The following is a 12,901-nucleotide window of genomic DNA, read 5'->3' as shown; positions in this document are numbered from 1 at the left end:
GCTCAGAGGCCTGCAGTGGCAGGCCGCGAACGTTGGAGTCCTCTGTCACTGAAGCAAGCAAGCCTCATGTTAGTTTCAAGCTGCCTGGCTGCCGGCTGTCATCTTGGCTGGCAGTTAATTTGCATATCGCCCTGATTAGCCAATGGGAAGGGTAGCGGTCGTACGCCAATTACCATGTTTCTCTTTTATTAGATAGGATTTCTTTTTTCTCCCCCCTCCCTCCGAAGTTCCTCTGATGGTACTTCAAAGTCTTTTATTGATTTTTTAGAGGGGAAAGATGAGAGAGAAACATCAATGTGAGAGAGAAATATCGATCAGTTGCCTTGACCAGGGATTGAACCCAAAACCTGGGTATGTGCTCTGACAGGGAACCAAACCCACCACGTTCTGGGGTAGGGGACGATGCTCCAACCCACTGAACCTCACTGGCTAGGGTTCTATCGTACTTCTTGATGACGCACCTTTTTGAAGGGGATAAGGAAGTTTTTTTCTGGATCGGCAATTGACAGAATTCTTATAAGAAGGGCTGGAATTTTCCTTAAAATTTAGTTTTGTGCATTAATTTGCTTAGTGTTTACGTCCCCCTAATGTAGAGCCTATGGATCTTCTTCCCAGTGCCATAAGCGAAGGATGTAAAACTTTTCCCTCTGATGAGACTGTTCATCAGAGAATAGGACCCCACCAGCTCTATTGCTCTCTGGAGCCACAGCATTCCCTCTCGGCTTCCTCTCATAGGCACCCTGCTTGGTAAGTACTGCTTTTGGCAGTCCTCCTCGCTAATTTGTGGCTTGGTTTTAGAGCTCTCTCCTATTTTCCACCATAAATGGAGTTTATACTCTTCTTGTTGGTTTTAATGTCTACAAAGGAAGGGGGAAGGGGCAAATCTACATGATGATCTTCACACTGAAATACATGGAAACTATCATTTTAATGTGAGGGTAAAATAAAAAAAATTCCAGTCTTAGGAGAGTTACCACACAAAGATACTCTTTGAACATGACATCAAATAAATATGGAGGGCACCTAAGATAAGAATATTTAAGGGAGAGAGAGAAAGAACAGCAATCCATAGCTAAAAGTTCATATGACACCCAATATAGTATGAGTGTATATATCAAAGCTATGTGCCTAGTTCCTTTGGAGTTGGGAGATTTCTCCTTGAAAAAGAAAGCATTTTGAACTGGAGAGGGTCTCTGAGATCTTTAAATGCTCAGCGTGCAGCACACAGTAGAGAGCTGATAAATTATAAACAAACTAGAGGCTTAATTCATACATGGGCTGGGGCCTCCCTTCCCTGGCTGCCGGCTGCCGGCTGGGGCTTTCCTTTGTTCTGCACCGCCTCCTGGTGGTCAGTGCACATCACAGCGAGCAATCAAACTTCCAGTTGGTTGAACTCCCAAGGGGACAGTTTGCATATTGGGCTTTTATATATATAGGCTAGAGGCCCAGTGCACAAAAATTTGTGCACTGACCGGGGGGGTGGGTATCCCTCAGCCCCACTTGTGCCCTCGCACAATCTGGGACCCCTCGGGAGATAACGACCTGCTGGCTTAGGCCCACTCCCAGGTGGCAGAGGGCAGGCCCAATCCCTGGGTGCCTTCCCCGCAGGCCCTGGTCGGGCTCAGAGCAGGGCCGATTGGGGAGTTGGGGCGCCGCCCCGTCACACTCAAGGCAGGGCCGATGGGGAGGATGCGGTGCCACCCCCTGTCACGCACAGAGCAGGGCAGATCAGGGGGTTGGGGCACTGCCCTCTATCATGCACAGAGCAGGGCCCATCAGGGGGCTTGGGGAGCTCCCCCCTGTCACCCACAGAGCAGGGCTGATCAGGGGGTTGGGGAGATCCCCCGTCATGCACAGAGCAGGGCCAATCAGGAAGTTGCGATGCCACCCTAAGTCACGCTCAGGGTAGGGCCGATTGGGGGGTTGGGGCACCACCCCCTGTCACACTCAAGGCAGGGCCGATGGGGAGGTTGCGGCTCCACCCTGTCACACACAGAGCAGGGCCAATAAGGGGGTTGGGGAGCTCCCCCCTATCAGGCACAGAGCAGGGCCGATCAGGGAGTTGGGGTGTCTTCCCCTGTCACGAACAGAGCAGGGCGGATAGGGAGGTTGTGACGCCGCCCCCTGTCACACACAGAGCCGCAGGGCGATCAGGGGGTTTGGGCGCTGTCCCCTGTCACACTGCTCCAGGGGCCAGGAGGCCTCGCGGCTCCGCTGATCCGTGCTGGCAGGCCTCGCGGCTCCGCTTGACACCAGGGCAAGTGAGACCTTGCTGCTCAGCTGATCCTGGTGCTGGGAGGCCTCATGGCTCCGCTTGACACAGGGGCAGTGAGGCCTTTCTGCTCCGCTGATCCCGGTGCCAGGAGGCCTCACGGCTCCGCTGATCCCAGGGCTGGGAGGCATATTACCCTTTTACTATATAGGATAGAGGCCTGGTGCACGTATGGGGGCCGGCTGGTTTGCCCTGAAGGGTGTCCTGGATCAGGGTGGAGGTCCTGCTTGGGTGCCTGGCCAGCCTGGATGAGGGGATGATGGCTGTTTGCAGCTGGTCACAGCCCTTTCAGGGTGGGGGTCCCCACTGGGGTGCCTGGCCAGTCTGGGTGAGGGGCTGAGGGCCGTTTTCAGGCTGGTGGGTGACTGAAACTCCCAACCTCTCTTTTATTTCTTTTTTCTTCTGGGATTTTATTTACCTTCTATGGCTGTCACTGGAGCTGAGAGCCATCTTTAGCTCTGAGGCTCGGCTCCAGCTCTAAGACCTCGGCTGCTGAAAGCAGGTTTCTGGCTTTGTTTACCTTCTGTATTTGAAACTTTGTTGTAACTCCAGCTCTGAGATCCTGGCTGACTGAAAGAAGGTTTCTGGGGTTTTGTTTAGCTTCTATATTTGTAACAATGTTTCTTAGAGAGCAGCTGAGAGGCTGGCAGCAGCAGGCGGGGAACCTGGCTTCCTCCGTCACTGGAGCAAGCAAGCCTCCCTGTTCGCGTCAGCTGCCTGGCTGCCGGCCGCCATCTTGGTTGGCAGTTAATTTGCATATCTTGCTGATTAGCCAATGGGAAGGGTAGCGAAGTTACGGCTAATTACCATGTTTCTCTTTTATGAGATAGGATGAAGATCACATAGAACATGAAGACAGAGTCACTAGGTTATGACTCCCCATCCAGGGTTCTTGTGCTTCTAATGCATTATTATTAAAATGAACTTTCCCACAGACTCAAATATCATTGCCTGTTTAAGTGCCTCATATTCATTAATGATCAATAACTTTTTCTCAAACTTTGGCCAAAGATACAAAACTACAATTAAAATTCTGATTCTTTCCGGATAAGTTAGGGGTTCAGAGAAGTTGCTTGATGTGTTAATCATCCATTATTCCAGCAATCTGACCAGATTATTAGACAGGTTGGGCTAGGAGAGGGAAGAGGTGATGACAATGGTCTGAGTCTCTGGTGAAGAAAAATGATCATTAGCTTTGTGGTGAGGGAAGAGTGGAGTAGTGGGATACAGGTCATGGTTTCAAATAGGGAAGACCTATTTACTCAAATACTTATTTGTTGACTTCTATTTTTTGTCTCATCTTCCACCAACCTAGCTCCATATCCTAAGACAGAAAAATTTGATAGTACTGAATGACGTAAAAAAAAAAAAAAAGATTAATTTTTCTCTCCATCCACTGAGGCTCTGGATTTCAAATTTTATTTTTCCTTTATTCATTTCTTCTTGCCAAACCACAAACTACTACCCTCCAAGAGGTCCGTTCTGCTTGTTTTGGAGCTGCTGACTTTTATAATATTTGATTCTAGTCTCCTACCCCATTCTGGGCCTAGAGCTCACAGCCAAGTACAGAATAACCTGGAAAGGATGATGGGGTGAAAATACGTAACTTGGCTGTGTGTTCCCTCCTGAGCAGTGGGAAACATTCCTTGTTACAGATTCCAACAAATGTGTAAGTCTCTAGCTCCAAAGGGGACCACTTTTTTCCTGCTTGATAGTGTGTGATGCCTCTGCGTGTCTCCTGGACGCTTCCATGGAGAAATGACCCCCTTACCCTCCAGGCTGAGCAGAAGATGGAGCTGGGCTCCCGGAAATGTCAGAACTTACTGCAAATGTCAGTGTTAATGGGAGAAAAACTCAAGTAACTTCTCTATCTACTTAAAAAATAAGTATAAATAGTGGCTTAAATGGAATTGGCCAAGAGACAGGTGGAAAAATTGTTTTACTAGCATGATGTCACATGCTAAACAGATTTTAAGAACATTGTGTACCTTTCACAAAGCAAAAGTAAAACCTTAAGTGTCTAGTATGGTACATGCATGGGTATACATGTAGACCACCTATATATAATTAGTGATAATTAAATCTATTTAGTGTTTATAGTTCTCAAAGCATTTTCACTTATTTAATCCTCACAGATCCCAGAGGAAATTCCTTATGAGACCATGCTAGTAGAGAGAATGGCATACAACTAGATTCTGGTAACAGATTTAGATCCCAGGGGTTCAAATAGTTATGAGATTTAGCTAATAGTGGGAAGACAATATGGGGAAAAAAGCAGACTAAAACTCAAAATATCTGATTCAAGGTGTTATCTGTGTGGCCTTGAGCAAGTGTCTAATATTTTTTGGTTTGTTTCCATTTCTAAAAATAAGATTGAGCTAGGTGATCATACAGTACCTTTCAGCTATAAAAGTCTGTCTGTAAAATATAAAGCAAAAGTTACCCACAATATTTTTATGCCAGTATTTCAAGCTTCTAAGTAGCGAATGCTAATAGAAATGATGTTCAAAAACTAGACCTGAGATAGATCGAATTCTTAACAGAGACACCAGGAATGTCACAGCTTTTTTGGAATCATATGTAACAAATAAAATCTATAATATCTTCTCAGGAGTTGGCAGGACCATCATCTCATTCATATAGAGTTCTAAATACCTTAAGTAGAACTCTCACAGTTGACTAACTGAAAGAGATGTCCTGTCAAAATGCTAAAATATACAATTAAATATTGTTGAATCCTGGAGTGACTATAGAGTTTTAGTCAAATCCTCACGTTTTATAATTGAAAAACGAAGTCAGTACAGAAAACAGCAGCAGAACCTGTGTAAAAACCCAGGCCACCTGATTTCCAGTCTAGTTCTTTTCACTATTCTTTTTTTTTTTTTTTTATTGCTTAAAGTATTACAAAGGGTATTACATATGTATCCATTTTATCCCCCCGCCCTAGACAGTCCCCTAGCCTCCCCTATCACCCAGTGTCTTATGTCCATTGGTTATGCTTATATGCATGCATACAAGTCCTTTAGTTGATCTCTTACCCCCCTACCTCCTGCCCCCCAACCCTCCCCGGCCTTCCTGCTGCAGCTCGACAATCTGTTTGAGGCAGCTCTGCCTCTGTATCTATTATTGTTCAAAAGTTTATAATGGTCTCTATTGTCCACGAATGAGTGAGATCATGTGGTATTTTTCCTTTATTGACTGGCTTATTTCACTTAGCATAATGCTCTCCAGTTCCATCCATGACGTTGCAAATGGTAAGAGTTCCTTCCTTTTTATAGCAGCATAGTATTCCATCGTGTAGATGTACCACAGTTTTCTAATCCATTCATCTACTGATGGGCACTTAGGCTGTTTCCAGATCTTAGCTATGGTGAATTGTGCTGCTATGAACATAGGGGTGCATATATCCTTTCTGATTGGTGTTTCTGGTTTCTTGGGATATATTCCTAGAAGTGGGATCACAGGGTCAAATGGGAGTTCCATTTTCAGTTTTTTAAGGAAACTCCATACTGTCTTCCATAGTGGCTGGACCAGTCTGCATTCCCACCAGCAGTGCACAAGTGTTCCTTTTTCTCCACATCCTCTCCAGCACTTGTCGTTTGTTGATTTGTTGATGATAGCCAGTCTGACAGGTGTGAGATGGTACCTCATTGCTGTTTTGATTTGCATCTCTCGGATGATTAGTGACTTTGAGCATGTTTTCATATGTCTCTTGGCTTTCTGAATGTCCTCTTTTGAAAGGTGTCTATTTAGGTCCTTTGCCCATTTTTTGATTGGATTGTTTATCTTTCTTTTGTTAAGTTGTATGAGTTCCCTATAAATTTTGGAGATTAGGCCCTTATCAGATATGTCATTGGCAAATATGTTTTCCCACACAGTGGGTTTTCTCGTTGTTTTGTTGATGGTTTCTTTTGCTGCGCAGAAGCTTTTTATTTTGATGTAGTCCCATTTGTTCATTTTTTCTTTAGTTTCAAGTGCCCTAGGAGCTGTATCAGTGAAGAAATTGCTTCGGCATATGTCTGAGATTTTCTTGCCTTTGGATTCTTCTAGAATTTTTATGGTATCCTGTCGTACATTTAAGTCCTTTATCCATTTTGAGTTTATTTTTGTGTATGGTGTAAGTTGGTGGTCTAGTTTCATTTTCTTGCATATATCTGTCCAATTTTCCCAACACCATTTATTGAAGAGACTATCTTGGCTCCATTGTATGTTCTTGCCTCCTTTGTCAAATATTAATTGAGCATATTGGTTCGGGCCGATTTCTGGGCTCTCTATTCTATTCCATTGATCTATATGCCTATTCTTGTGCCAGTACCAGGCAGTTTTGAGAACAGTGGCTTTGTAATACAACTTGATATCTGGTATTGAGATCCCACCTACTTTGTTCTTTTTCAGGATTGCTGCAGCTATTCGGGGTCTTTTTTTATTCCAGATGAATTTTTGGAAAGTTCGTTCTAGATCTCTGAAGTATGCTGTTGGTACTTTAATGGGAAGTGCGTTGAATTTATAGATTGTTTTGGGTAGTATGGACATTTTGATGATGTTGATTCTACCAATCCATGAACACGGTATGTTCTTCCATCTGTTTATGTCTTCCTCTATGTCTTTTTTCAACGTCCTGTAGTTTTCTGAGTAGAGGTCTTTTACCTCTTTAGTTAAGTTTATTCCTAGGTAGCTTAGTTTTTTCGGTGCAATGGTAAACGGGATTGTTTTTATAATCTCTCTTTCTGAAAGTTCACTATTGGTGTATAGAAATGCCTCAGATTTCTTGGGGTTAATTTTGTATCCTGCTACATTGCCAAATTCATGTATTAAGTCTAGTAGCTTTTTGATGGAATCTCTAGGGTTTTGTATGTATAATATCATGTCGTCTGCAAATAAGGACAGTTTTACTTCCTCTTTTCCAATTTGGATGCCTTTTATTTCTTCTTCTTGCCGAATTGCAATGGCTAAGACTTCCAGTACTATGTTGAACAGGAGTGGTGAGAGGGGGCATCCCTGTCTTGTTCCTGTTCTTAGGGGAAATGGTGTTAGTTTTTGTCCGTTGAGTATGATGTTCGCTGTGGGCCTGTCATATATGGCTTTTATTATGTTGAGGTATGATCCTTCTACTCCCACCTTGCTGAGAGTTTTTATCAAAAATGGGTGTTGAATTTTGTCAAATGCTTTTTCTGCATCAATTGATATGACCATGTGGTTTTTTTCTTTCAATTTGTTTATGTGATGTATCACGTTTATTGATTTGCGGATATTGTACCATCCTTGCATCCCTGGGATAAATCCTACTTGGTCATGGTGTATGATCTTTCTGATGTACTGCTGGATCCGATTTGCTAAGATTTTGTTGAGGATTTTGGCATCTATGTTCATGAGGGATATTGGCCTGTAATTCTCTTTCATTGTGTTGTCTTTACCTGGTTTTGGTATTAGGGTGATGCTGGCTTCATAGAATGAGCTTGGAAGTGTTCCTTCCTCTTGAATTTTTTGTAGTAGTCTGAGGAGGATAGGTTTTAGTTCTTCCTTGAATGTTTGGTAAAACTCCCCTGTGAAGCCGTCTGGTCCTGGGCTTTTGTTTGATGGAAGCTTTTTGATGACTGCTTCAATTTCTTCCATAGTTATTGGCCTGTTGAGATTTTTAGATTCTTCCTGATTGAGTTTTGGAATGCTGTATTTTTCTAGGAATTTGTCCATTTCCTCCAGGTTGTCTAGTTTGTTGGAGTAAAGCTGTTCATAGTATTTTTTAACAATCATTTGTATTTCTGTGGGGTCTGTTGTTATTTCGCCTCTATCGTTTCTGATTTTATTTATTTGGGTCCTCTCTCTCTGCTTCTTGGTGAGTCTGGCTAGAGGTTTATCAATCTTGTTTATCCTTTCAAAGAACCAGCTCTTGGTTTCATTGATTTTCTGTATTGTTTTTTTGGTCTCTATGTCATTTATTTCTGCTCTAATCTTTATTATCTCCTTCCTTCTGCTCACTCTGGGGTTTTCTTGTTGCTCTCTTTCTAATTCTTTGAGTTGTAGAGTTAGATGATTTACTACCATTTTTTCTTGTTTTTTGAGATAGGCCTGTAGAGCTATAAACTTCCCTCTCAGGACTGCTTTCAATGTGTCCCATAGGTTTTGGATTGTTGTGTTTTCATTGTCATTAGTTTCCAGGATGTTTTTAATTTCTTCTTTGATCTCATTGGTAACCCAATCAATATTTAATAGCATGCTATTCAGCTTCCAGGTGTTTGAGTATTTTGGGTTGTTTTTATTGTAGTTTATTTCTAATATTATGCCATCGTGGTCTGCGAAGACGCTTTTTATGATTTCAATCTTCTTGAATTTGGGGATACTTTGCTTGTGACCCAATACGTGGTCTATTTTTGAATATGTCCCATGAGCACCTGAGAAGAACGTATATTCTCTGGCTTTGGGGTGAAGTGTTCTGAAGATGTCTATTAAGTCCATCTGATCTAGTGAGTCATTTAGGATTGCTGTATCTTTGCTGATTGTTTGTCTATAGGACTTATCCAGTGCTGTCAATGGTGTATTAAAGTCCCCTACTATGATTGTATTGTTGTCGATCTCTCCTTTGATATTTTCCAGTTTTTTTATGAATTTGGGTGCTCCTACATTGGGTGCATATATGTTTACCAGGGTTATATCTTCTTGTTGTATTGATCCCTTTAGTATTATGAAGTGGCCTTCCTTATCTCTTGTTAAGGCCTTCACTTTGAGGTCTATTTTGTCCGATATAAGTATTGCTACCCCAGCTTTCTTTTCCTTTCCATTTGCCTGAAAGATATTTTTCCATCCTTTCACTTTCAGTCTGTGTGAGTCCCTTCTAATGAGGTGGGTTTCTTGTAGACAGCAGATGTATGGGTCATGTTTTTTTATCCATTCAGCCACTCGATGTCTTTTGGTTGGAGCATTTAGTCCATTTACGTTTAAAGTTATTATTGAAAGGTACTTGTTTGTAGCCATTTCTTTTTGTGTGTGTGTGTGGCTGTTTTCTTTCTGAGCTTTTTATTTCTTCTTTTTATACCAGTCCCTTTAGCATTCCTTGCATTGCTGGCTTGGTGGTGACAAACTCCCTTAGTCTTTTTTTGTCTGTGAAGCTTCTTATTTCCCCTTCAAGTTTGAATGATAGCCTTGCTGGATAGAGTATTCTTGGATTCAGTCCTTTGCTTTGCATCACTTTGTAAATTTCAGTCCATTCTTTTCTGGCCTGATGTGTTTCTGTTGAGAAGTCATTTGACAATCTAATGGGAGATCCCTTGTATGTAACTTTCCGTCTCTCTCTTGCAGCCTGTAAGATTCTCTCTTTGTCCTGAACATTTGCCATGGTGATTATGATGTGTCTTGGTGTGGGTCTTTTCGGGTTCACCTTGTTTGGGACTCTCTGGGCTTGTGTGACTTTTTTCTTCCCCACCTCAGGAAAGTTTTCTTATATTATTTCTTCGAGTAGGTTTTCTAATCCTTGTTCATCTTTCTGTTGTTCTGGTACTCCTATTATTCGTATGTTGTTTTGTTTCATGTTGTCCCAAAGCTCCCTTAGGCTCTCCTCCTGTCTTTTAATTTTTTTCTCCAATTGCAGTACATTTTGGGTGTGTTTTGCTTCCTTGTCTTCTAATTCACTTATTCGGTCCTCCGCTTCTCCTAGTCTACTGTTGATACTTTCAATGGAGTTTTTCATTGCAGCTATATCACTCTTCATTTCTTCTTGGGTCTTACTTAGGTTGTTGATTTTTTCATCTGTTTCTTCTAGCTTCTTCCATATGTTATCGATTTTTTCATCTGTTTCTTCTAGCTTCTTCCATATGTTATCGATTTTTTCATCTGTTTCTTCTTGCTTCTTGCAGAGGTTGTCGATTTTTTCCTCCATCTGGTTTATGCACTCTAGGATCCTTATTCTGAATTCTTTATCTGTCATGTTGCATGCCTCTGTATTACTTAGCTGCTTTTCTGGAGAGTCCTCCTTCTCTTTCCTTTGGGGGTTTCTTTGTCTACCCATGTTTGATCTCACTGACATATCTAGACGTTGAGTTGTTCAGTGGTTGCTCCCTTGGTGGCAGTGACTCCTTGGTCTGTGGTTGCTCTTCGGGCGGTTGTGGTAGCAGCTGCTCTTCAGTTGGCAGCAGCTCCTCTGGTGGGTGCTGTTCACAGCTGTGGTGGCTCTTCCGGCTGGTGGGGCGAGGTTTCACGTACAGCTGCTGTTCCTCAGCAGAGGATGAGGTGCTCAGGAGGTTGCTGTTGCTTGGATCTGCTGCGTTGATTTAAAGGCACAAAATACAACACAACAAGGCACCACGTACCAGGCACTATACACAAATATATTCACGATATTAATAACCCCAATTAAAGGTGACCACCTGAATTAAGAGAATTAGGGGATAAGGAAGAAGGAATAGAAAAAGATAAAAGAGAAAAAGGAAAAGAAAAGTAGGGACCAAAAAAAGGGAGTGCAAAAATGAAATTGGGAAAAAGGAAGGGGGAAAATAAAAGCGAAAAAAGAAAAGAAAAGAAAAAAAAAAGAGCGAAAAGAGAGAATGAAGTGGAAGAGGGAAGAGACTTTTTATATGAGGAGAATACTCCTATAGAACAGCCATTAATCCCAACAAATTCCAGCAACAGCTCCCTGGATATGAATGCAAACTAGAAACAACCAATAATATAACGATGAAAATAGAATGGTGAACACTAATCCCAAAATAAAATAAAGAAAAAATAAAATGGCACTTTAAAAAATGGTAAAATGGTAGCAGTAATAATACTGGTTAAAAATAAGAAGGTAGTAATTAAAAGGGTAAAATCAGGTGATGGAAAAAGAAGAAAAGAAAGAAAAAAAAAAGAACAGAAAAAAAAAGAATGAAAAAAAAATTGGTTTCTTAGTTAAAAAGTGAAAAAAGAAAAAAAAATTGCAGTAGTGAAGGTCCTTCGTTTCTTCTATTCTTCAGTGTGGCTCGCCTTAGACCTTCCAGGTATTCAGGAGAGTGTTGAGTTTCCCTGCGATATACTGTTCCTCTGTGTTGTAAACCACAGTCCTTATTTTAAAGCATGCCGCATTTATTTCCCAGACTGCCTTATTTTGTGTTTAGCAAAGAGTCAGTTTGTGGGTCAGCCTCTGGGTGGCAGTGTTCTGGGGTTGGCCTCTGAGGCTATAGGGCCTCTCTGTCCAGTGGAAGTTCACTGCCCAGAGCTGACTGCGTAATAGTTAGTTACCGGCGCTATGTTGTTGCTGGGATTGAAAATCCCCCTATAGGCCAGACCCTGTTAACTCCCAGGGACTGATCAGGTTATCTTAATCCTTGATCTCGTACAGGGTGGAATCTGGGTGTGGCTGTGCTCCTTGCCTGGGGGCTGGGGGGAGGAGACTCCCTCTCAGGAGCGGGTGGCTGCCCCAGTCCCAGGTTCTGGGGTGTCTCAGCACTCAATTCACTACCACCTCTCCCGGCTCCCCCTCTTTCCCCAGTCTCTCCCCAGATTCCACTCCCCAGCACACTCTCCCTCTCTTCAGCACAGGTGAGTGTCTGTATCCGAAATGTCCCATGAACAGGATTCAGTGAAAACAAACAAACAAATGCCGGCCGCGGAAACGGGGAAGGCTTGGTTTCTGTAAGCTTCTTCTCTTACCGGGACTGCATGGTCAGGTCAGCTCTTCAGGCTGCCCCCTTTAGGCTCAGTCCTCCGTGATCACAGAACCCAGCTCTCAATTTCCCTGGCGGCGCCAGGAATCCCGCGGTTCTCCTTTCCCCCCATCAGGGGCTGTGCCTGTCCCAAGGGACGCGGCTGTCTGCCATGCGGTCTCCCTCCGACTCTCTGGGCTCAGAGGTCTGGCAAACTTTCCTGCCCAAATCCCTGGTTTTTTTTTTTATCTTTCCAGGGGAGTTCTGCTCTTCCCGGCTGCAAACCCTCTCACCAGCTGAGCAATTTCGCCAATTCGGTGTTAGTGTTACTAGCTTCAGCTGCTCGTTCCATTTGCTCCGGGACACGACCTGGGACACATCTGCCTATATCGCCGCCATCTTGGTTCTCCCTTTTCACTATTCTTTATGGTGTTTAAGACTTGGCTTCAAGAACAACCCTTCCAGTTTGTAGTAAACGTGAGCTCTTCCTTTAGGGGTTTTGAGGCCACTTGCTTGGTCAGAACCCAAGTCTTTGAGGAACTGTTCATTTTTAGTTGGACAGGACTTGCCCCTCCCGCCCCCCTCCCACCCCCAAGCTGCCCTAATGTGATGCCACTCAACACTGAGAATGACAATGTGAATATTACTATCTAGACACTAACTAGGAGTCTGCATACGGTTTGCAGTAATATGTGATGGCCGAAGATAGCCAATTCAATATTTGTCCATTTTAAAATAACTTAAAATTATAGGAAATGATAATCTAACTGCATTGTGCTTGATCATATTACATCTGGAGTTCATTGCTGGATTTAAATTTTAAGATATTGACAACTGGAGGACATCAAACAAGGGCAAGTAGGATGCTGAGGGCTCTTTAAATGTTGTCACAAGTCAGACTGTTCAGTGACCCCCAGTTCTCAAAGTGCTTTGCCTACATTTATCCCTCCTACAAATCAGTGAGGTAGGCTAGTGGGATAGATTATCCTTGCACTGGTGACAGTTAAAAAATGGTTTT

This window comes from Myotis daubentonii, chromosome 3, assembly GCF_963259705.1.
Source record: "Myotis daubentonii chromosome 3, mMyoDau2.1, whole genome shotgun sequence".
NCBI classification, from domain to species: Eukaryota; Metazoa; Chordata; class Mammalia; order Chiroptera; family Vespertilionidae; genus Myotis; species Myotis daubentonii.
The sequence above is the reverse complement of the archived record's forward strand: the minus strand, read 5'-3'. Positions refer to the sequence as shown.